This window comes from Heliangelus exortis, chromosome 6 (genome assembly GCF_036169615.1).
Source record: "Heliangelus exortis chromosome 6, bHelExo1.hap1, whole genome shotgun sequence".
NCBI lineage: Eukaryota > Metazoa > Chordata > Aves > Apodiformes > Trochilidae > Heliangelus > Heliangelus exortis.
In genome coordinates, this window is record NC_092427.1 from 37,330,587 (window position 1) to 37,355,423 (window position 24,837).

Consider the following 24,837-nt stretch of genomic DNA (forward strand, 5'->3'; position numbering starts at 1 on the left):
TTACTGAGCTTTTTTATAACAAGTCCTACAAAAGAATGAGTTGTCATATTTTATGATGCAAAACTCCTCCGAAACGAGTCGACAGCTCTCACGAGGGGATCAAGAGGAATACAGCTTTTTAGCAATATTAAATGTATTTATAATTTCATGCTCAGGTCCCCTGCAAAAATAATACCATGTTCTGGCTACAACTTTTCCTCTTAATAAGCTCAGTAGAGATGTCTTATTCATTTCCTGGGAAGCTACAGTCTTTGTAAGAATTATTTCTAAATGCAGTTAAATTAACATCCTCAACTGCTTTTACTCCACGCTCATGAAAATAACTACATCCAGAATCATTTCACTTTAAAAAAGTCATTTTAGTCTAAAGTTTGGCAAAAAAATAAACTGAAATGCTTCGAAATTTACATTTTTGTCACTCCATAAATCAAAACTTACTTTACATATTAGAACAATTTTTGTGAGAATTTTGGATCCGAGCTGATAACCTTTTGCCAAGTTTCAATGAAATGCAAATTGAAACATCTGAGATATTAAACAGACACTCGAGGTTTATGGTTACATCAGAAGATGATTGCCCAGTACCAGTGTGTGCTGTGGCCCCAGCCCTCCAGCCCTTGATGTGTGCAAGAAGCCCCAGTGCTCACCTCACCTCGGGGCATGGGGAGTGCTGGGCTGGAGCAGCAACTGACACCCAAACTGGTTTGCTCAGGGAACATTCCTCCAAAAGATGTAGGAGGCTTTCTGTGTGTGCAGAAAAGGGCAGCAAAGGATGGCAGAAGCTTCAGGATTGTATCTCTAAAGGCAGGAAGGGAGTGCAGGCTCCAAAGCCCAGCAGAATGCAGCCCTCGGGCAGTGCTGAGGGAAGTGGTCATTAATATTTTTAATCATTCCATACTACAGCAAGGTAGGAAAATAAGTGGCTTGCTGGGCATGAAGCCTTCCCAGGCACTGCTTGGAGAGCCAGTGCCAGCCACTGCCTGCTCCCACACCTCACCCAGGAAATCCTCAGGATGGAGCAACCTCCTCCAGCTCCTGGCAGAGATGCCAGCCTCACCTGGATGCCAGCCTTCCCTCTGGGGACCTGGGTTTGGTGGCACTGTACCTTAGCACCAGGTAAGCAACTGCATCAGGATGCCCCTACCCTGGTGGCCAAAGCAGAAGAGGCAACAGCAAATCCTTCCAGGGGGTCCACAATACATTTGTGAAAGAGGTGCTAAGAAACCAGAAGCACCACAAAGAGTTCACCCTGAGTTTTCTAACCAGTGGATGCCCCCGAAGTCTTCTTGTTGAGCTCTTCTAACCAAATAAATGGAGATTAAACTGCAGGCTAAGATTTCTCTGGTAGAAAAAACTGCACCCACTCAAATTTCACTGTTCTAATTGCAGAAGCTAGAAATAAAAATACTTTAATTCAAATAGCAAGCATTCAAAATGCTTTCAGCTGGACTTTGTCTCCCAAAAGAAGCAAAGGCACATGAAGGATGTTCTGTATTATCCTTTTTATTGCCATCGTAGGCCAGGACCCCATAGGTGCTGTCCTACCATCAAAAGGAGATGATGATCCCTGCTTTCAAATCATGATTTTTTATGACAACAGTTTATAGTCCTCATTTAATCATCTCACCATGTAGTGCATGGAGTCTGCAGTGGAATCAATTCATTTCTAGTATTTCTAGTATTGGGCCAAACTCTGCTTTCAGTCCCTGGAGGAGGGGTGGGGGTAAAATACACAGAACGGCTGGGGCCACCCAGTAGTTCAGCGAGGCCCTCTGACAGCAGCAATGTCAGACACAAGCAGAACACATCTTTAAAGAGCCCTCAATTCTTCAGCAAAGCCATAATTATATTCTGAACATTTTTCCCATAATCATTTTCATCCAAAAATTTGCCAAAAAACTTCATTGTGAAAGGCGTAGAAATCTACATTTTTGACACTCCATAAATCAAAAGCTTATTTTACATAGCAGAACCAAACTGCAGTATATTTCACCTCAGCCCTACTGTCTTTTAGCATTACCTGCTCCATTTCTAGACTCGAGGATTTTTACATACCCTTCCACTGCTCCTCCTCCAGATTTTTTTTTGGAAATTCACCATCTTTTCATTAAAAGAGATTAAATCTAATTTCTCCACATCCAGCCCTGGAAGCACAAGGGCTGAACTAGCTGCAACCAGGAGCAACCCAGCATCACTCCCACCCCACTTCTCACCCCTTCAGGCTCCCGGTGAGCTCCTCCTCCCTCCTCTCATGCCAAGGGTGCAGGAAACCTTTGGCAAACACACCCAAGCTGCAATAAATTCTAGTGCAGAGCTGACCTCCTGCTTCAAGGTTTCCTCCAGGGAGGATGCATTTAGAATGATTTATTCCAAGAGGTTGGGGGGGAGGCAAGCCCTAATTTTGTGTCAGTACCAAAAAAAAAAAAAAAAAAAAGCAAAAAAAAAAGCCAACCAAACCCAAAATGTTTACTCTTCAGTTTCAACTCTGCTTTCTTTTTTAAATTAGAATGAGTCACCTTTTCATTTGGGAAACTGGATCATAAATTTGTATGGTCCGGCCACAACCAAACCAAACCAAAATACAAGTAAAGCTGAGAATAACAGTGACTTTCAGCCCTGATCAAGCTGGCTTTGATTTATGTTATTTATCAAGAGTTAAGAAACCTTGTTTCCCTCCACCAGTCCCCTGAGCCATTAACTTTCACATTGCACCACATTCTTATAAGATTATGGGAATTTTCAGTTTAGAAAATCCAAAGCATTCTGCAGCTGAGCCTATTTAGTTGCATTTTCCAGTTCTATTTTAAACTAATACCCCTACATCTGATACCCCGTACTTGTCTGTGACAAATGTAATATGCAAACATCTTCCATTGCATAAATGGCAGAGGAATGGCAGTAACAATACTCCAAATATCTGACTCCCATTGTCTGGAGAGCAGTCTGAATGCTGCTGAGTTAACGAGTGAAATGAGCACTGTGGTTTAAGTGTCGTGTAAATAATGGTTTCCATTACAAAAAAAAAAAAACAAAACTGTACCACCACGCCCTGGCCATCTCCAAAAGCAAAGCTCTAGAGGTTTCCCACAAACAAATATATAAAGCAGTGCTGAATTTCCCCCCTTTGCCCCTCTCTGAGGCAGCTAGCTAAGTGGCCTCTCTCTTTCTGGAATCTTTTTTTTTTTTTTTCCTGACAAAAAGCAACTAAAACGTTATGTGGTTTTTCTATGAAGAGGAGTAAAATGCAGTGAGTGCAGCCCAGGCTCTGCCCTGGAGTGCAGGTCATCCCCCAAGCTGCTGTGAGTGGCAGTGCAAAGCCACTCTCAGAGGCATCAATCTCTCTCTTTCTGTCTGCATCTTCTTACCCACGGAGCAGTGAGCCCCACCAAGTGCTTGGATGCAACTCCCTCTGACCATGGTGCTGCTGCCAGGAACACGCTGAGGACCTGACATCAACCCCACAACAAGGAGGTTTTACAGGGATGGGGACAGCCTGCAAAATGGTCAAGAGGTTCAGCTGTTGATCTGGGCTTTTGCTGAATTGCCTGGGGGTGTGTCTGTCCGTGGGGATGCACACAACAGTCTGAAGAGCCAAGTGCTCTCTCTCATCTCTCCCAAACCAAAGCAGAGCTTTGCAGAGCTGACCTCCTGCTTCAAGGTTTCCCCCAGGGAGGATGCATTTAGAAGCATTTATTCCAAGAGGTTGGGGGGTAGCCAAGTGCCTCTACAACCTGCCTGTGAGCAACCCTCCTCTGCTACCCTGGCAGTGTCCTCCTCAAACCACTGGCACAGAGCCCTGGTCACCACTTTCATCCCATTACAGATTCATGCCTTCTGGTTTTGCCAGCACCAGAGACTCCTGGGGGTGCAGAAAGCTCAGATGAAAATGAAGGAATCTGTTCCATCCACACAGGAAAGGTTCAAGTCACTGAAGCTGGCAATTTGCAGTATGGATAAAAACAATGAACCTCTCCTTCACAGGACACTCCTCATTTTATCACAGTGTTCCTGACCTAATTTTGGGATCAATAACCCTTGTCTGAAGTGCAGAAGCTCCTGCTGAAAGTCAAGACCCAGGTCAGTGTGCTGGTGGCTGCAACTCATCCTTCCTGCAGGCTGCTCACAGCTCACACCCTGAGAGAAAGAGAAAAACAAGCCCAGAGAGAGGGAGCACAGGAAAATGATGAGTAAAGATTGGGGTGTACAGGGCTGAGCTGTTCTTTCATTTCATCAGTTGAAACATCTGGAGCTTTTAAATGTTACTTTCTTATGAACTGTACAGCACACTGATCTTCAGGGTAGGATTCCCTGTGTGCAGATAGGCAGATGGAGCAATGGGGTGAAGATGGTTTGAAAAGCCTAAGACACACAGATCCCATCAAAGCTGACCTCCCATTCAAAGCAAAAAATAAACACTGCCTATTTTTCAAGATGAACTTAATTCAGCACAGGAGTTAGCTGACAAGGTCCTTCACTGGGTGACCTGCCTGACAGGGGGCCTGAGAGCAGCAACTCTGATTGTCCCAAGAGAAAGATGGATTCCTGTCTTCTTCAGTCTAAAAGTGAGCTGCTTTACTGAAGGACAGGATGGAAAATTTTGAGCACAGGACTTATCTACTACAGAAAAAGAACATGTCATATCTAGGAACCAGGTGTGCTGTATATTCCCCTCTACTGCACAATTTTATTTACTCAGGTTTTCAGACAAGCATTCCTAAAAAAGATCTGAAGATGACAAGAGGTATTCCTACAGCAAAGCTAAAATCCACTTTGTTCTGAATTACGTTTGGTTTCTTTTGCCCCATCTTCACTTTCCATAGGTTATTTTTGTGAGGCAGGCTACAGTGTTAGCTTGGCAATGTAAGGACTTTAAGATTCACTTTGAAAGCAAAGTTTCCAACCCAAAATGCAGTTCCATTCCTCATTTAGATCTAACTCCCCTGTGGCCACCCTGCAGCTCCAGCCATGGCTCCGGGCAGGGCACAAGTGGCACTAAGGGGCCTGAACATGGGTTATAAACCCATACTGAATATTGGGATTTAGCTCTTCCCTTTACTCCTGGCTCATGCAGTCACTTCTTTTCTCTGTGCTCCCCTTTGCTGCTTTCCCATGTTTTCACTGCACACCTCTCAGCTCAGACACTTCCAGTTTTTCAACTGGTCAGAACTGAAACAAGTCCAACAAGATGCAGGCTTATTTATGCCCATCAAAAATAGATTTCTCCTCCCTAATTTCCTCTGCCATGACTCCCAGAAAAGACCACAGAGCTCCAGGTTCCAGCCAGTGCAGGCTGCAGGGCAATACCTTCATTTCAGCTGGAGCTATCAAGCACAGCACCAACACAATATTTTCAGTTGGGTTTAAAAACACAAATCTAACTCCTAACAAGTTCTCCTGATCCAAAGGCTGCTCCCACTAATGACTAACAGACTATCAGCATCTGAGAAACCTAGAGAAACCTGGAGAAAATAAATCATTCAAAGAAACCAATAACTCACTGCTTCTTCCAAACCAAGAAGGGGAGGTGGGAGGAGTACCAGGCAAGCCAAATGGGTGGCAGGGTCCAAGCAGGCAAATTTTTTATTATGTATTATTATTTATTTTTTATTTTATTTATTTTTTATTTATTTTATTTATTTATTTTTATTTATTTATTATTTTAAAATTTTATATTATTATTTATTTTTTATTATTTATTATTATTATTTGTCTGCACACAAAGCACAGCTAACCTGGGAACTCCTGGCTGGGGGTGCCGTGGGAGGCAAAGGTTTAACAGGTTCAGAAGGACATCAGGCACATCCCCATCACCTCTGGGAAGGGCACAGAGGGCCACACCTAGTGGGAAAGGAGCAAAGAGCTGGGGACAGAAAGAAAGTGTTTCTCATCAAGGAAATCAGAGCCCTGTTTGTCCCTTGGTCACTCTGGAGTACAATAACCTGAGTCTGAATTAGTTGTTTTCCCAGTCTTTCACAAAGGCATTTACATGATTTAGAGCACCTGAATGATCTAGGTACTCTAAAGATCTAGAGTATCTTAATCCCTTTCTGTAACAGAAGTATTGGGAAACTGTTATCAGGAATCCAGATACCTTTTAATAGAAGTTTCTTTTGTTTGCTTTCTTCAGTGATTTCATGCTGATAAACAAGGACTGCTCTTGACACCCCTGACCATTTGTAAAGCTGCAGCAACACCTACTCCAACATTTTGCAGTCCCTCCTGCACTCTGCTTGCCTTGGCCCATCCCTAAGCAGTGGGGCTCAGGCAACACAGAACACAAAGGAATAATGAGGAATGCCACCACCCTTCCCCAGAAAGCCCTCATGTGCAAACACTGGTGTTTCACCCCAAACACCCAGCCTGCCCTTCAGCAACCTCCAGCCCCTGTTTCCCTGCTTGCTGCACAGCCCAGCCCGTGGCTTTTTCCAGACACCTCAACTTCTTGAACAGCTTGAGCAGTACAAGGTACAAGTCAGGGGATCCACCTTGCAAAGTGCTCGTGTTGCTAGAGAAGTGTTTTGCTCTGATGGCAGGATCTAGGTATGCAGCCTGCAGAACCCTGGAGTTTGTTTGTGGGCATGGAAGTTCATTTAAGTGCCAGTTTTGCTACCTGAGCTACTGTAAATGAGTCTCTTCGACTTATATTGCCCATCGTAAACTTTTTTAACCTGTGAGTCATTTTCAAAATAATAAACGTAACTATTCCATAAAAATATCTCCACACAGAAGAGCCAGAAAAGTGAAGGACATGAACAGATGGCACATCAATCTTCTGCATTTATACAATTTGTTTTTTAATGCAAATAGTGTGGGTTGCCTGCTCTTGCCTTGGATATTGTTCCAAAGACGAGCACATTTTCTTATCTTTCTGGATCAATGTGACATTTGCAGTTATCATAAAGTGGGAGCCCATTTAATGATGTTAATGCTTCCTTAATGTAAAAATAAAATCACCTCCTTTATAAAAGCAAACAGATTAAAAGTCCCAAAGAGACCATTGAAATCTGTGACATTTGCAGTTACTGGTGGCTAGATGGCTTGATTATACACAGGTAAAAATATCCTGAAAGCATTGTTTACACTCATTAATCAGCACATTAAATAAGAGTGCTGGAGTCTCCCCAGCCAGAATCAGCTTGAAAAATGTATTAATAAAAAGATGGAGGCATCGTTTCATGCAGCCTGTTTAGATGGTTCAAAAACAAAAAACTGCAAACAACCAAACTTATGGCCTTATGGCAGCTTGGTAAATCTTCAGACCCCAGATGTAATATGTGGTCTGCATTTTTATTTGCACATATTGGAAAGTGACTCTGCCAGCAGTCCCTGATTCATGCCTGTGCCGTTCCCTCCACAGTGCCACCAAGCAAGTGGCACATCACTAATATTTCTGTTCTTGCCCTTGGGGAAAATTGGAATCTGTAGTTTTCTAAGGGCTTTTGAAAGAAAGAAACAAAAAAAGAACAAAAAAACCCCCCAAAGCAAAACACAAAAAAAAACAGCTCCCCCCCAAAAAATCCAAAACAACCAAAGCAAAACAAACAACCTACATAAAACCAAAAAGCTTTATCTTCTGTTCTGGATTCCTAAGAAAAATTTAAAAATATTGAAATATCTCAATAGAGACTATTCTGACTACATTGTATCCCAGATTCCCAGACTGCCAAATTTGGCCTGGGCTACATAAAGCCTCTCTCCTTCTTACAGGAAAAAAGTAAATGCCATGGAGAACACACAATATTTTTGTCTGAAAAATATTTTAGGTAATTTTTTTTTTTTTTTAATTTGAAATTTTTTTAAAGCAAACCAATGTCTCTGGGTTTGTGATGGCTTGAAGTCCAAATGTGATAGAGGTTTCTGTCGAACCATCACTTTGAAGAAGAAAACCAGCAGTGATGCCTCCAACAGGAGGAGCAGGCTGGAGGCAGCCACACAAATAACCCCACACATTATTTCTTTCTTAAGCTTTTATAGTGAAGAAGAAAGGAATTCTATAGCCAGGAAGGGGTGGAGGAAATAATTCTGAATAAGAGCAACGAGGTAATCCCCACATTCCCCTGTGCATGCTACCCCATCACCTCTTGGGCTTCTCTCCAGCCATGCTGCTGCTTCCAACCTTTTCCCTTGGCTGCCCCAGGCCCTGCCTCCTGGGCACTGGAATGAGTTACAAATGCAGAATAGAACCTCAGAAGTGCTCCCTGGAGGAGCAGGCCAGGGGGTGCCATCCAGGGGGTGCTACATGGACACTGCTCTGCTTGGTTTGGAGATGCTGCCCAAAGCAGGGACTCTGCTGTTGTTAACAGGAACAAACCCCCTTTGAAATACCCCACTACCTAGAAAAGGTAACAAAAAAACACCCTTTCCTTCCCTGTCCTTCCCCTTCTGAATGAGCTGTTAAAAGACCAAGAAAAACTGTTATAGCGACACCATAAAAAGATTTAAAAAAAAAAAAAAAAAAAGCCCCCAAAAACAAAGAGAGCTCAGCTCCAGGCGTGTCCGAGGGGCTGGCAGGGAGAGACAGCGCCCACATGGGAAAGTTCTGTCACCCCATCTGAGATATCACTTAGTGGTGGCAGCTCTCCAGAGGCAGAACGGGTCCCACCTGTTTGCAATGTGTTTAGCTATTAATATTTATATAGTAGTTCAAATGGGTTTAAAAAAAAAAAAGGGGGGGGGGGGATGAAATTCATCAAATTGTATGTCATCTCGTGGTGGTGTAAAACCCAAAGTGTTGCAGCAGGGGGAGAGGAGCATGGCTTCTTTTCTTGCCTTGCTGCACAGCTCCAGACATCTCTGTGCATCCTTTGGGGTGCTCTGGGAGTGACCCACACTCGGACATCCTAAACACCACAGCCACCACCTGGCCCCAAACCAGGAGCCTGGGAACAGCACCACACAAATGCCACACTGAGCAGCTCTGTGGCTCCCCTTACACCACCAGGAAATCAATAAAAAAAAGAGGCAAAACCAGATTCGCATTGATGGGGAAGTCATTGTCTTAACCTTCGCTTACTGTGCCAAAAAAAAAGCCTGCAAAACCATTTGATTTTTTATTTTTGTAATGGAACAGCCTCATGGATGGCTGTGAGGGTGAGCAATGCCCAAGGGGAGACTGTCTGCAAGCCCTGAGGTTGCTTCCTAACCAAGGAGATCCGGGTGTCCCACCCAACCCTTCTGGACTTGCTTTGCTTTCTGTACCATACTTCAACATCCGCTGGAACAAAAGAGAGGAGAGTGACTGATCACCCAGTAATGACTTTACCATCATCCTTGATACCTATTTGAGGTGAAAGCCAATACTCTATATGAAAAGGATCATTTGGGCACAGGAAGACCAAGGCCTACTCCAGGTGTCCTGTACCACAGAGCATGGAGCACTTCCCAGGCTGCAAGAGGCTGGGGCTGAGGATGCTGCTGTTTAAAATTCATCTGCCTCACATAATTAAGATCTAAGCCACAGAATCTGGAAGGCTTTAATAGGAAAAACCTACAAGCCATTTGTACCAAAATGAATGCCCCTCTTTGGGTGGTGGCCCAAAGATTCCCATTCACATTCCCTCTGCATAAATGGGGAGGTCTGACTGTCCCCCAGGGGTGTCCCCTAAACAAGGAGCAGAAGAGGGAGGTAGGAATCCAAACAGGATTTTCTGCTCATTCCTGTGCACATTATCCCATCGTTTTTCAAAACTGATTCCAGTCAAGAAATTCAAGGGAAATCTGTGAGTAATTTTGTGCCTTCTGAAACATCTTTTGCCAGTGAATTCAGTATTTGCCAAAACGAGAGCAGAAATTGCCCAGACCTTGCACTGCACAGGAACAGCACCCAAGAGCTTCCTGAAGGGTGACAAGTGGTCTGCTGTGACCAGAGGGGAGGACATGGACTCCATGGACCCGTGAGGACGTGGGAACACCAGATCCTAGTGCACAGCAGAGCCAGGACCCCAATCAGTCACTGTTAAGCTTTTCTTCCCTCACTCCATGTGCACAACCAAGCCCACACAAACTCTTGTGCACAACATCACACGGTCCAGGGGAGGAAGGGGAGGGGGAAAAGACAAGGAGGAAATTATAAACAAGAATAACACACAGCAAAAAACTCCAGGTCTAACCATGCCAGGAAGCTCAGACTCCCATGTGTTTTTTTACCAACAGGCCACATGTGACCAGGTCACCACCAGCCCTGATTCCAGCTGAGCTCAGCTCACTCCTGGAGGTACCACTACATTTGATTTACTCTTCACTCAGTTTCTCCAAGAGCTTTCATTCCCATCAGCCTAATCAAAGCCTTAATATTTGCTATCAGAAATTGTCAGCATTAGATTTCATGCAGTCTGTATAAAGTTTTGTACACTCTTACAGTGAACTCATTTTCCTGACAGCACCATTGCATTACAGGCAGTTTGGAACCTGAGTGACTTCTGACCTTCCAGAAATACATAAAAAAAAAAAAAAAAAAGAAACTCTTTCCTCTGCCTTCAGCTTCCATCCACTTGAGAACTTTCAGAGTTTGCACTGTTACACAAAATTTTTCCATCACTCTTTTTTACACTCTTCTCAGCAAATACTTTTATAGAACAGGATTATTTTTTTTTTAATGTCACCCTTCTCAAGGTCCTCTTGTTGGCAGCCAGGGCCAAGTAAATATCTGCCTGCATAAGTAAGGCAGCACCTTGCTCTGGAAGCAGAGAGGAGGGGAATACACAGATGAACCCATCTGCCATTGTTGTGCTGCAGCAAATAACAGACAATGTGCAGAAGAAGAGAGGAACAGGATTAACTTGCATGGAAATCCACTGATAAATCAGCCAGCACAGGGACTGGAGCACTGAAGGAAACCTTTTCCCTGCCTCACCCAACTGTGAGCTCTAAATTCATCACAATTTTGCTTAATTTACAGAGAAGAAATTATCTAACTTCCTCTCTCCTTAGTCATATTTTTAATCTGCTAAGTATGTCTGGATGAGGCTACAGGCAACTGAAAGGTTCATCTCTTCAGGCTTCTGGATTAACCTAAGAGTGTAAGAACCTAGAAGAGTCACAGGAAGCACGTTTTCTTTTTATGCTCCTACCCAGAGGTTGGGGGTCTGTGGGAGCACACCACTGTTTGCTGATTTGGGCTACACTGAACCTTGCTAACAACTCTGTGTCAACAAAAGTTTTCTACAAAGAAATAGGCAAGTTTAAGAGAAGCAAGTCTCAAGTCTTGCTGCTTTTTCCTTCCTGCATGTTGAAGATGACAAAATAAATTTCTTTGACTGTGACCTTGAAAAGAGGAAAAAAACCAATCCCTGATTTTGTGGTCTACACCACCATTTAGTAGTCTAGACTACTAGTAGATCTACTACTGTTTAGTAGTGTCACATATCTTCAGGTATCCTCCTGAAGTTTTTATCTCCAGGTATCCTCAAATCCAGAGCCCAAGGATCCACTTCTAGCACACAGGTGACAAAACTCCTCTCTGGATTTGTCAGGACACCTTGACAAGAAGCAAAGAGTTGCTAGTGGCCAGTCAAGGTCTGAGTGCCACTTTGATTTACCTCAAATCAAAAGCACAAATCTCTGGCTGGGAGAATGCAAAATGATACTGCAGGTCAACCCAAGGTCCACTTAGGCTGTCACTTCATCCCCAGAGGAAATGGCCCTGGACACCAAGCCAAGGCAGCATCATTTCTGATAAAAGGACGTGAGAATTCCTCATGGTGAACACGTAGAGGATACAAATCCTGTCCCTGCCTGCCCACTGAAACACAACCACTGCCATGTCAGCAAAATGCCTCATCAGCCTCAACCTTTTTGCAATTTAATGTTTTGCCAAGCTAATCCCAGACTTCAAGAATCAAGGGTTAGGCAGTGATGCCACCTGGGCTGCAGGGCTGAGGGAGCTGCCTCTGCAGCCTCCTGTGCCTGCTCTGCACTGCAGAAGAGAGACCATGAAACAGCCACACCTATTCCCACTTTCCCATGTTTAAATCAATTCCACCTCCATTCAGATGAGTGTTGAAACCCCCATGAGGCTGGCAATCCCTAGGAGAGGACAGATCTTTTCCAAAAGCTAGGCTGAACTTAAAGTAGATACAAAATAATACTATAGATTTTCTTTCTCTCTCTTGCTTATCACAGCCCTAAGATTAGCATAAAAATGTGCTATCCTAACTAAGCAGTCTGTTAACTGATAAGCTATCAAAAAATCATCTGTTATTTTTATAGCTCTAAGGCAGATGCCATTTCAAGAACCAGAGTTGATTGAGTAGGATTTTTAGTGCTTTGTAGATTTATCATTGTAAACTTGAGGTATTTTAAACCAGAATGATTCAAGACTTGAAATATTACCTCAAGAGCAATCAAGCATTAGGAGATTTTTGCTGGTCTTAAGTTTTATCTGGGATGAAATCGTTTCATCTCATCTCATAAAGAATGTGAGCTGTTCCCTAACGTTTGCACTAAAATCTTCTCTGCATTACAGTCCAAACCCATGTAATTACTCAAAAACATGGATGTCAAAGCTTCCCAGCTCCTCCTGCAGGGCCCACATTCTGTTCATCTCCTCCTCCTCAGGAGCAGCTTTGCTGAGGGCCTCAAGCCAGCCAGCTGCAGCCCTGGGTGAGGTTTGATGGTGAGGTGGTCGGGCATTTGAGATGCCCTGCCAAGACCTGCTCCAGCATCCTGCAAAGCTGCAGCACGCAGGGGGCTGCAGGGGAGGGAAGGAGCCTCCTCACCATGCATGTTGCACACACTGAAACTGGGTTTTTTTTTCAAGAGTAGGCAGGACGGAACGGGGCCAACGTGCAGCTCGCCAGAAGTGAGAGGAAAATGTGGGAAAACACAAACCCAGTGTTCCCTGGGCTGGGGCAGCTGTGTTGGGGAAGTTTGGATCACTGTGGAGAAGCCATCAGCGAGAGACAGAGCACTGAAAAGCCCCACTGGAGGGGTTTCTCCTTTTGTAATGAGACACAGGTACCCAGAGGAATTAAAAAAGTCTGCAGACGGTTATTCTGATTAATAGTGAACTTCTGTGAGGCCTACCCAAGCTTTCACATCAAGGCATGGGCAGCCTGGCCTTCCAGGGCAGCTCTTCCACATTTTCTAGCAGTCAAAACAATTTGACATACCCCCAAGCTGATGTCCTCTGAGAGAGAGGCATGACATTACCCCCAAAAGAGAAATAACACCAGTGTCATAACACACATATCACCCACGGTCAGAGGAACTCGTGGCTGAAATACCTCAGTGCTTACCACAGCAGGAGCTGCAGGGCTTGTTGGGATGGACCTCACCAGCTCTCACCCAGCTCAGGAGTCTCCCTGCAAGAAAGGAAATGGCACCAGTCAGGAAACAGGCTCTCAGATGGATTTTTTTCTTTTTTTTTTTTTTTTTGAGCAAGACATACTCGACCTGCCCAAAGGTTGCCACACAGTACCCAGATGTCTCCTGACAGACCAAGAACACTTCCCTGGTGCTTCTGGAGGTGCAGTGTGACTGACCTTTCCAAACACCACACAACTGCACCTCTCACCAGTTAATCCCAGTTGTGCTGATGCAGTGATGTGCTCGTGGCTGGCTGAGAGCTGCTGTCACCCCTCTGCTGCTGGGAGCCTCCTGCAAGTTTCCCTGTTCCCAAGTGTTCCTGACTTCTCCTGCAGGCAACTGACCCTCTCAATCCACAGCAAACCTGCCTCTCCCCAAGGCTTTCCCCCAGCAGGGGCAGAAGACCCAACAAAAGACCCAATAAATCCTCCTCCCTCTAGGAGTTATCCCAGGGGAATCCTGCTGGCTTTGGAGGACAGCACGGGCAGCATGGTGGGGTAGCTTTTGAATGAATTTTAAAACTCAAGCCCAGCAAAATCCTGGAGCAGGTTAAAAGCTGCTGTGTTGAAGCTGAGAGAGCATTAATGGCCCAGGAACACCTCACTTTGGGCATGCATTTGCCCCATCAATTTTTTAGAGCTAAGAGGCCTCAGCTTTTGCCTGCTATCTCCCAGGGATGAGGGAAGAGATGTTTTTCTTGCCCAAAATAGTTAAAAGTCATCAGACAACTCTGTACTTAGCAGGCCAACCCTTCCTGACCTTTCTGGCTAGACCAACTCCTGTTACATTAACCTCCGACCCGGAGCCTCCTTAATAGCAATATTCCTGGGCACTGTAATTTCCCTCCCACTGTGTTGGCTCAGGGAAATATTTACTATCTTGGCTTCAGAATTTATTTTTCAACAGAAGTGGCAGGGACCACCCCATTCCACCCCCTCCTCTTGCAGTACAAGTGAAGTCATTTCTGAGATATTATTTTACCCGAACAAATGTGCTTCAGAGGCTCCTCAGCTTTGTATGAAGCCCTGACTTCCTATCAAAATCAAACAGGGACCTTGTCAGATTTGAGATGGATATAAACAAGAAATGGGAGCCCATAATTGGTGATGGAAATCAGATAAGCCCCTTTTAAATACAACCATTGATAGAGAAATGGGAACTCAAATTACCTTTGATTAAGTCTCTTAAGAAAATAAAGTGAGGGGGAGGGGAAGGAGGGTCAGGCTTAGGAAAACCACCCTCACGGAGAGAGTCACTGGGAAAGGACTGGAAGGAGATGGCTGCAGCTTGTCAGTTTCCCCAGAAATTGACAAACTCCCCAAATTCCAGCAGAACTGGAGCTAAGGAGAAATTCCTCACCCCCATAAGCAAGTGTCAGTGCTTGCCATGGAGGGTCCCACAGAAGGAGCCAGGTGAAACCTGCTGTGAACTTCTGGGGTTCCTCTCATTTAGGTAAATCAAATTCCACATCTGTGTAAATGAAATTATTTCAAAACTGGAGTACAAGGACTGAGGAACTGGCTCAATGACTTCAGGGTATATCACCTATGGATTGAGCTGCAAGCTTAACTGGTGCACCTCTAAACAGGAGAAAAAAAGTGTTTTGTTGCTGAAGACCTGTCTGACATCTTCAGCTAATACGAGTTTCTCACCATTTAATTCTAGTTAATTGTAGTGACCAGGGACTTGTAGATATTTCAGCCAACTGGGAATGAAATTCCCATTCCCATCTAAATGAAATTTTTGGATGTATAATAGAGCAGGGAAAAAAGAATGACTTCCAAAATTGAAAAAAAAAGCAAAAAAGAATGAGCAACATGCTATTTTTTGGTAGTCCTTTCCCCACTTCCATTACTTGCTCCTTCCTTCCTGTCTCTTCCCACCTCCCTGACATGGCCTCTGACATACTTTAGCAAAATAAAGAATAAAATAAATAAATAAAATAAAAAAAATCAGAAGGCATATCCAAAGCCCAAAATATAAGTATGTTCCAAAGGAGGACGGGGTGGCTGAAGCAGGCTCAGTGACACCCCCTAAGAAGTGCTGCTGCCCAGGTGCTGCTGAGCCACCCCTGCCTGCTTCACCCCAGCAAGCAGGACAGTCCCCACAAACCCACTCCCCAAACCCGTTTCCAAGCAAGCTCTGCCACCACAGCAACAACTGCAGCAGGCAATGACCACAGGCACCTTCACCACCCCACTCCTCCTGGGCTGGGAAGGGACCTGACAAAGAGGGGGAATGCTGAGCACTAACAGCAGCACGAGCTGTAGGAGCTGCAGAAGGAAGGATCCCTGTGCTGGTGTGCAGACAGCCCAGCTCACCCTGGAGCTTCCCAGGACAGCCCAGGGGAAGCTGCCCACGGATGCTCCCTCAGCCTGGGAGCTGTGAGGGTGCCCAGCCTGGGTTGGATGTCAAAGGCTGCTTTTCACCCACCCAAAGCCACCTCCTCCAGCTGAAGTCAAGGTCATCCCCCAGCCTGTCACCTCACCCCAAACCACGGGCTGGCAGCCCAGGCTGAGGACAGGCACGATTCCTGAGCTACTGTAAGCAACACCTTCACCTTAATTACAGAGCAAGCCCATTGGCAGGTCAGTACTGTCAGGATAAATAAGCATTTTCACCCGGAGTTACGTTGCTCTGGTTCCTTTGGCTGATAAGCCTGGATCCTGCCCAAGCCTGTCCCTAATGGCCACACAATAACCATCCTTATCTGGCCTCCCATCCCTGTCATATGGAACCTTAGCACGCACACAGCTCTCTGCACAGGCAGTGGTTAAACAAGTGTAAGGGCCTAAGGAACTCCTGATATTTGGAGTGAGTTTGGGAAACACAAACTGCTCGTTTTCTGAAGAATGCTTCAAACTTTTGATTCTGGATATTTGGGAGCTATTGGATGGAAAAACAGCTGCATGCAAAAGAGATCTTCAGAGTGACGGATGGGTCCCTCTGTGCAGATAAAACCCAGATTTAAAATATTTCTTTTAATTGTTATTGTCTTTGTGCTCAAGGACTGATTGTGGGAAAAACGCCATTCTCTGACCATAAAAATAAAAAGAAAATACAATAAAGCAGTAATTGGTCAATGATGATTGAACTAACGACTTTACAGTGCCAGTCAAACACACATAATAATTGGTCTTTGGACTCTTTATGAAGGTACACCACTGTTTCATAAGGCTAATCCAGCGTTATAAATTCGTCATTTTATGTCAGTTTCAGCCATTAGCACAGAAGCCTTATGATAAATTGCATATATTATTAAAGTTCCCTAATTTAGACAACTCATGATAAAAACGAAGAGGTATCTCCACTGAAAGCGGGTCAGATGCAATCACTTTTTTTATTATTATTAATTTTTTAAAAAACCTGAATGCCAAGGCTTTGGAAGTGTTGGGTGCTATGCACTGCCCCCTCCTCCTGCAGGGGGAAAGATCCCAAGAAGCTGGGAGCAGGGGAGGAGGGAGCTCACCTGCCTGCAGCCTCCCTGCAGCAGGAGAGCTGGGCTCATCCCTGGTGTCTGTGCAGAGAGCCACAGAGGGGCTGAGGAAAGGCCACAGACTCTCCTCAGAGCCCTTTATTGCAGGAGGGGCAAAGGAGCCCCTCTTCTCCCCCAGTATCCATCCCTGTTAATGTCTTACAGACAGGCTGTAAATTCCTGGGGGTGTTAAATGAAGTTGGAAAGCCTTTCTGTTTTCCCTAGTGCGTATCTAGGGCCTAACAGTGCTCCCAGGACCCTTGTTTTTGATTTCTCTCTCTTAAACTGAGCCTTGGGAATGTGTCAGGAGCAGCCCATGATTTAATTTGCAGCATTAGCACAAGCTCCTCCAGCAACTCTCCAGCCCGGTTGTGCCCTTGCTCCCAGCCCCAGCTCTGCAGGACACGCCAAGGGAGCTGCCACTCCACTCCAGTGAAAACACGGGGGGGCCTTGCCCTGGGTGGTCAGTTTTGAGACTTCACAGCCTCTGTCAAACATGCTAATAAAGTTCCCAGAAGCTGGCTGTGGGACTGGCTATCAAGCACCACCACAAAGGAAAGTGTTTTCTCTCCAGAGCAGCGTTCAGCCCTTGCCAGCCAGCAGGGCCATCTCCACCCTCTACCCGGGCAGTCTTTTTGGCCCCTTTTCACAATGACTGACCCAAGCACAGAAGGACACAGACTCTGTCCTAAACCCCCTCTGCACTGCCATAGACTCATGTTAGAGTCATTCTTGACACTTGGGCATTACCAAGGAAGCAATGCCAGCTTCTGCCCAGCACAGGCTCTGCCTTGGTGGGAAGCCATGGCACCAAGTGGCAGCAGGAGGTAAAGAAACAAACCTCCAGCCAGGGGTGCCCAAGGACCCTGGCAGGTCCTCTGCAGGCTAAAAACTGTACAAAAGTATTAATAAGAAATGTCAGATGGAGATAAAACCTGCACATGGAGAAGATAAGATGTGCCTGGATGTCAGTGAAATTTCTACAGCACCAAATCACACCACAAGCCTTGCAAACACTTAAGGGAAGATATCAGCAGAATTCTGTGGGTCAGAGAGTTGAGCAGTGAAACCACCCTGCTCAAACATGCACTGGCACTGCAGGATTTCCAGCCCAGGCTGCAATCACAGCTTCAGCAGAAGGGGCAAAGATCTGAGCCAAAAACCCAAGGAGGAATGTGCAGCCTTAAGGGCAGCTGAGAGGGGAACTGCCAGAGCAGAGTCACCCCTGGGTGCAGGCAGTGGGGCTGCCCCTGCTCTCATCCATGCACCCATGCTCTGTGTGCCAGAGAAGCTGAGGTGCTGGGAAGGCAGGATGGGTGTCCACAAGGCATGGGTACCTCCCAGAGAGCCATGAGGAGAGCCCAGGGAGTGGCTGGAATGGGGGCTGTCAGTCACCTTTTCCCACTCCATGCTGCCTTGAAGAATGTGCTGAGTTCACCAAGTGAAAAAAAAATACATCTGGGGCATGGAGCTGTGAGAGGATGAAATTGTGGCTTTCCTCTGCATCACAGCCTTACCTACAGACATGATCCAGATGAGATCCTGAGACATGGTAAAGGGAAACCACCAGAACACTGTGGAAGCCAAAGCTTTCCTGGTACCACAATGGACCTGAAGCTCATCTGAATGGTAACATTAGGGGTCACAGTTTTGGTTCAGGACACAAAGATCCATAAGCCCTGGCCTTGATCCCCAGCTTCTGGAGAGGAGGGCAGCTTTGTCAGCCTCTGAAAACCCAGGAATGACCCAGGAATTTATAAATAGTCATTTTGTCCTGAAATGCCATCAGACAACAATGCCATTTCGACACAGGGGGTGGCAGGGGCTGGGGCAGCCCCCAGGAATGGGCTGCAGCCCAGATGCACCCCCAGCCCCACAGCTCCGGGGTGAGGGGGCTGCTAGAGCCTTGCCTCTGACATTTTAACTGCTCAATACTTACTGCACTGATCAAAATTTATATTTGTTCTGTGCGGGCAGCAGTCTCAAGCATCAAAGCTTCTGTTTCAACACGGTGCCAAAATCCATAAAGTTTAAGGCTTGACCAAGCATTGATTCAGCACTAAAGCAGAAGCCTGGACTCTGGAGACTACTGAATAGCTGGATTAAATAAACACTTTAAAAATACCTCTAGTGCTGCTAATAAAAACTGTGACTAAAGAAATTCATAGATGAATCTTTGTCTACTGAGTAGGGGGGTTATTTTCATCTATACAATAATTATATGGACAATGAGAAAAATGTTTTCTGAAGTAACTATAAAAAAAAGCATTCACAGCGAAAACAAGGTGCTAAATACAGGTATTTTAAGACTCAAATAAAATTAATTCTCTTGGATACTAATTAAGAGGGCTCAAGGGTTTTGCCAATACATTCTGTCTCTCTCACAGAGAAGGAAGACAAGGAAAGATTGGTGGGAATCAAAGAGGAGAGACAAGGACAAGATGCAAGTTAGAGCCACAGCCTCAGTGTTTCAAAAGCTCAAAGGGTTAAACAAGAACCAGATGTATTTTTTGTGACAAAGTGATGTGAGCTTTCCATCAGGCTTAACACCCCAAGCTTGAGGTGAGCAGGGCAGGTAGGGTCCAGGGCCTCTCCTCTCTCCTTATCTAAGCACAGCCCCATCAGGACACCTCCAGGACCAGAAAGGGCAGAACCAGAGGTGGACATGCTCACAACCTCAGCTATGGTTTCACTGTGCCACCCACCCCTCTTAAACCTGCTCTCCTGGAGTCAGGGGATTCTCTGGAAATAAAAACTAGTTAATGGATAGCATTTAGAGCTCTGGAAGCAATTCTGCTGAGAGTAAAGGTATAGTAAGCTAGGTGTAGAGAGAATATAGAGAGTGTGTGTGCTTCCAGACTCACAGTGAGGTTTAAAAACCCCCTTGGGGTAACAAAGGGAATCTCATTGATGTACAGGTGGGACTGTGCAGGAGATGGAGGATCCCTGATAGGTCCCTGAGCCAAGCCCAGGGCAGTGCAGAGAGAATGCCCCGGGGAGCTCACCCCAGAGGGCAGGCAGGTTCAGGAGGGGGAGGGCAGCACTGCTTGGGCTCATCTGGCTGAGCAGCACAGTTAGTCCATCTGGAAGGAATAACTAATTATAGCCCACCTCTATTTATGTCTAATTTTAACAGCAAATTTCCTAGGATATAAACCATGATCTGTTACCAGTCAGACCTGGCGCTAACGGATGTCAATGAGCACTGTGTTACCCCAGCACTAAATGCTGCTGAACCTCTCCACTTAGAGCTTTGGATTTCAAGAACAAATCAGATAGGTGTATTTTGAAATCTACCTTTATAAAACAGCCAAGTCGAGACGAGCCTTTCTGAGGATTTTTTTCATCTTCCTAAAAAATGTCACCGTTAAACACCAACAGACTGAAAAAAAAACCCCAAAACCAACAAACTGAAACCAAACACCTGATTAAAAGAAGTTGTAGCCTGGTTAGAGAGCAAACCAAGTTCAAGGCTGGCCCACAGAAGCCTCCTCATGGCTCCAGCACAGAAAGGAAGGGTAATCGAGACTGTACCCTTGATTACCCTACACAGGCAAACTGAGCTACCCCAAAACCCCTCACAGAGCTTCACTGTAAATTGCCCTACCTAATAAAGTAATTGATTTGGGCCTTTCTGCTCCAGATAATATTTATTTGCTGGCAAAACCCATTTGGTGTCCCCCGTGGTTAACATTCCCCAGAGCTTCTCTGGGTTGCTCTGCCAGCACTGCCTTGGAACGTGCATCATTTGTCTCACTTTTATCATTTGTGTCACCTGCAATGGGGCTGAGAGCTGCCAGCATCCACCTCAAATGTTGCCACTGACATTACTTATCTTCATACTTCCTTCCCTACAGCAAACAGATTTAAATTCTCTCCTACTATTAGCCTTTTACCACTGAGTTTGACAACTTCAAGGGCCTGAGCAAGCAATCAGCAAAGAAAATCAATGAGGAGCTGGGTAGAGGCAAAAGCAAGTAAGGCCACAAAGGGTAGTTACAAAATGACAGCTCCTCCTGCCCTCCTTAGTAAACAACTGGGTTACTCACAGTTACTCACAGTCCAAACATACTGGGAGTTGGGGAGATGCTGAGGGAATTACAGTAATCAAGTCTGGTGGTCAGAAAGAGCAGGGCTGCTCCTAGTAGTTGCCTGCAGGACACAAAAGGGCTCACCACAGCCTACACAAACGTCACAACAAGCAAAGAAAAAACCAACACCCAGACCCTTTGATATCACATCAGCACAGCAAATCTCCGGGGGAAGATCAAAGGGCTTGCTAAGGGTGTCAGATCAATGAGCTACCTCTGAGCTTCTCTTCTCACTAGGAAAGGGACCAGTGGAAGAAGCAGACAGGTGGTCCCAAGTGGTCTAACAAGGTGCTCAGCAACTTTAAAAAAAAAAAATAAATGAGAGGACCTTCCCAGGATGAAATCTCTACACCAGGGAATCCCTGGTGTCCAGGCAGGCTTGGAGTAGCAGAATAATGTGGTTTTGGTCAAGTCAGCAGGTGAAGGAACATCTTGGAAAAGAGAGAGCTTGGGAGAAAGCCCATAGCAGCAAACCCTTTTCCAGCACTATCCTTAAGGACAATTTGGGGCAGAAACATGCTGGGGAGGACATTTTCTCCTGGTCTAGCACATCTCTCGTTTCTCTCCCTTAAGTGAGAGGTAAGACTTCTCCTGATATACCCTTTAAATCCCACAAGTGAGTAAAACCTGAGTAACTCACTGCTCAAGCCTACAGTCCAAGCATCCCTGTTCTCCAAACGCCTTCTCCTCTCCCTGCAAAGTTCCCAGACACACAGGTAGCTTGGTGCCAGTGGGCTGCTGATTTGGGTAACTGGCAGGAAATACCAGCCTTTGTTTTTCAGAGCACTGATCTTGGCTAGCAGAATGGCACTGCAGCTTGGATCTGAGGTTTTCTGCAGTCACTTGAGTGATGGAAGATGTCATATCCTTTTACTCTCAGAAGGAAATGGCAGCCTGGGTGTCAAACTACAAGAAAGTCACTGACTGAATCTGGAGGAGCCACCTCTCTGTCAGAAGATGAGCTGAGCTCCTGAGCAGCAGTGGAGGTGTCAGGGGAGCAGGGCTGCAGGGGGAGATTTCAGCCCAGCTGATCAGATGGGATCCTTCTGCTGCAGAAACTCAACTTTGGGTTCTGGGTATCACCAAACTTGTGAACTCCACTGCCTGCCAGGCAGAGCTGAAGGCCCTGACCCAGAGCAGTTTCCTTCCTGGCTAGGAGAGGTTTCCTTCCTTCTAAACCCTATGGCTCTGTAGGGTTTAGAAAGCTGTGGAAGAAGAGGGTTAACTATACAACCAGTGAAGTTAACACTCCATGAGAACTACTGCAGCACACACCACGGGGCTAGCAAACTCACAGAGGAGTCCTCAGCTGAGGAGAGAGATCAAAATTAGCCCTCTGGGACATGTGGTTTGCTACTCTGCCTGTTTAAATAAGCTTTTTAATTTTTTCAGTTTGCTAACAGGAAAAAATTTAAGCCAGCATTTAAGCATTTCATTCTGAGGGGTGAGTTTCTCAGGCCCTGGCAGCTCTAACACCGGCAGAGAGCACCTCAAAAAGCAAATCAGGGAGTTTGTTTCTCTGCTCCAGCCCCAGGTCCCTGTGCTGCCACAGAGCTCCACTGAAGTCACGCTTTCTATGAGAAGGAAACAGCTGGCAACCATCTGAAAATGCTGTCCATTAGCCTTTTGCTAATAGGGATGGTTTTACAGCTACCACGTCTCTTCATGGCTGAGCTGCACTTTCTCTCTCTTTAACTTGGGTTTTATTACTCAAGAAATACCTGGGGGCTGATGTATTTAGTCAGCAAATCATCTGGGGGCTCTGTTCCTCTGAAAGCAAGACTGGTATTAAATCAGAGTTACTTTTTGGTACAAAACTGCCCAACATTGCTGTTAGGTTTGGGCACTTTTGGATCTGCTGAGAGCTGTGTCTGATGGTTGGAGATGGCAGCACGAGCACGGAGAGGTCTCTGTGCTCCCCTGGCCAGCCCCAGCACCCACCTCCAAAATACTCCATCATCTGCTCAGCTTCCACTGCCTTCCTGACACCCTCAGACACAGGTTCCCAGGCCAGGGGGAAACAAGTTCCTTTTCAAAATGGAAACATCACGACACTCCTGACATGCAAAAAAAAAACCAAAAAACCAAAAAAACACAACCAAAAAAAACCAACCAACAAAAAAATTACCATCAGATATGTTTGTGCAGCAAGCTCATTCTTGCCTTTTTATAAAGCCACAAGAGATATAAAATATAGAACATCCAAGGACCACATGAAAAGGATGTCTGGATCTGTTAAAACATAAAGAAGGCTCTACCAGCCAAGGGCAAAAGTTTAGCAACAATAAAAGTGTCTTTAGGGTTTTTTTTTTTTTAAATGCATAGAGAGAGGAAAAGAGTTTGTGGTCATGTTTTCCAGCTTTATGTATATTTGTCTATCATTTTAATATAAACAGGGTGTATTTATAAAGCCTAAAGAAATGGGAAACAGATTCACTGGTTTCTAAATGCCAAGAAGTCTCGTCAAGGATGATAAGCAATTAAAGAGGAAAGTCAATCAAACTTTTATGACACTTCTGACCAAGGGTTTTATTTTTATTGCACAAAATCCAATGTGACAACAACAGATATATACAGTAGCAGCACCCACCCGTCCTTCTGTTGTGAGGGGCCTGCCAGCATTCCCAGTAAAATCCCACTCCTGAGGGGGAAACAAGGCTTGGATTCACCTACCCTTTGACAGAGGGGTTCTCAGCACTTCTGCATCTGCACAGGGAAGCTTAGAGAAAGGGGCACAGGAATACACTGCCACGTACATCCACAAATACCTCTTTAGAGCAATTCTCCACCCAGCCTCTAAGGAAACGTGCTCTGTGTTCTACAGCAAATGCTGAGGGAGGCCACAAGTCCTTCAGTAGCCCTGAAAGAATGAAGCAGAACTGGGAGGAAGCAGGAGAGCAGACAATGCAGCTGGTGCGTTATTTTGCACCAGTCCCAAACACTCAGCTTGCAGAGTGGTACAGACAATTTTATATTGACAAGGCAGAACTTCAGTTGTCAGGTTTTGACAGGCCAGTTTGGTAGTGAGGAAGGTTTGGCTTTTTCCTGAGAGAGGGGGGAAGGGGGAGAGGAAGGAAGGTGCTAATTAAAGACACAGAGCATATTATGTGCCCGGAGAGAGATAATTGGAAAGTCTTGCTAATGGCTCTTTGATAAAGAATATCCCAAACCAGTGACTAAAATCCACTGCAGTGGAAGTGTCTGTATATTTTACAGAAGAGGGATGCTGCTTGCTCCAACATGTAGAGTTCCTATCTACAATAAGCAGTTAGAAATTCTAATTCATGAAGAATGTTTTAAGAGATACAAGTTTTGAATCATTAAGCAACTGCAACTTATACATCAAGTAGCCAGAAAAGAAGAAGGATAAGGCCAGGGGAAAGTGAGTAACAAGATGTTTGAGCTAGAATGCCTTTTAAAAATAGTTGTTAATTTATTTATTTTTTAGGAAACAAATTCTTGTGATAGCTCAGTCAGTAGGTACTGACCTGGAGCCCAAGGACACCTGCAGCTGTGCCACAAATGCCTCCTCTCTGCACTTACCCTTTAATTCAAGCATAGTTCTTTGGCTAGAAAGCAGCTCAAGCACAGGAGCCCAGCTATGCACTCAAGTACATAGGAACCAGGAGGAAAGGGGGAGGGTGGACAGCAAAAAAGGCTTTCAGCTAGAAGCTTTTCTATTTCTTATTTATTTACTAATTTTATTTAGCGTTCTGGGTTGGTTTTTGTTTTTTTTTTGCATCTCCTCCAGCTCTTGAGAGCTACCTGCCAGAATGTAAAGCTCTTTGTTTTTTTTCTATCACCACTTGGGATGAGCATCCTCAAAGGCCTGGAGTGTTTATATATTGGTTAATTTTGGGACAGAGGCTCTAAGCTCTGTTTTATCTGTCAGCTGACATTCCTCCTGGTGTAAATCCAGAGCACATCCCCAGCAGCTCCAGCCAGTCACACAGACAACTCCAGCAT

The 24,837-nt window shown here is 45.3% G+C and overlaps 1 long non-coding RNA gene across 1 annotated transcript in view; it reads right to left on the reverse strand.

The window, feature by feature from the left end:
• The window catches only part of LOC139797890 (uncharacterized), a 157,669-nt gene that overhangs the window by 40,320 nt on the left and 92,512 nt on the right, over positions 1-24,837 (reverse strand). Inside the window, exon 2 of the long non-coding RNA XR_011726613.1 lies at positions 13,236-13,301. This is a non-coding gene — a long non-coding RNA (uncharacterized lncRNA). The remainder of the gene's footprint in view (positions 1-13,235; positions 13,302-24,837) is intronic.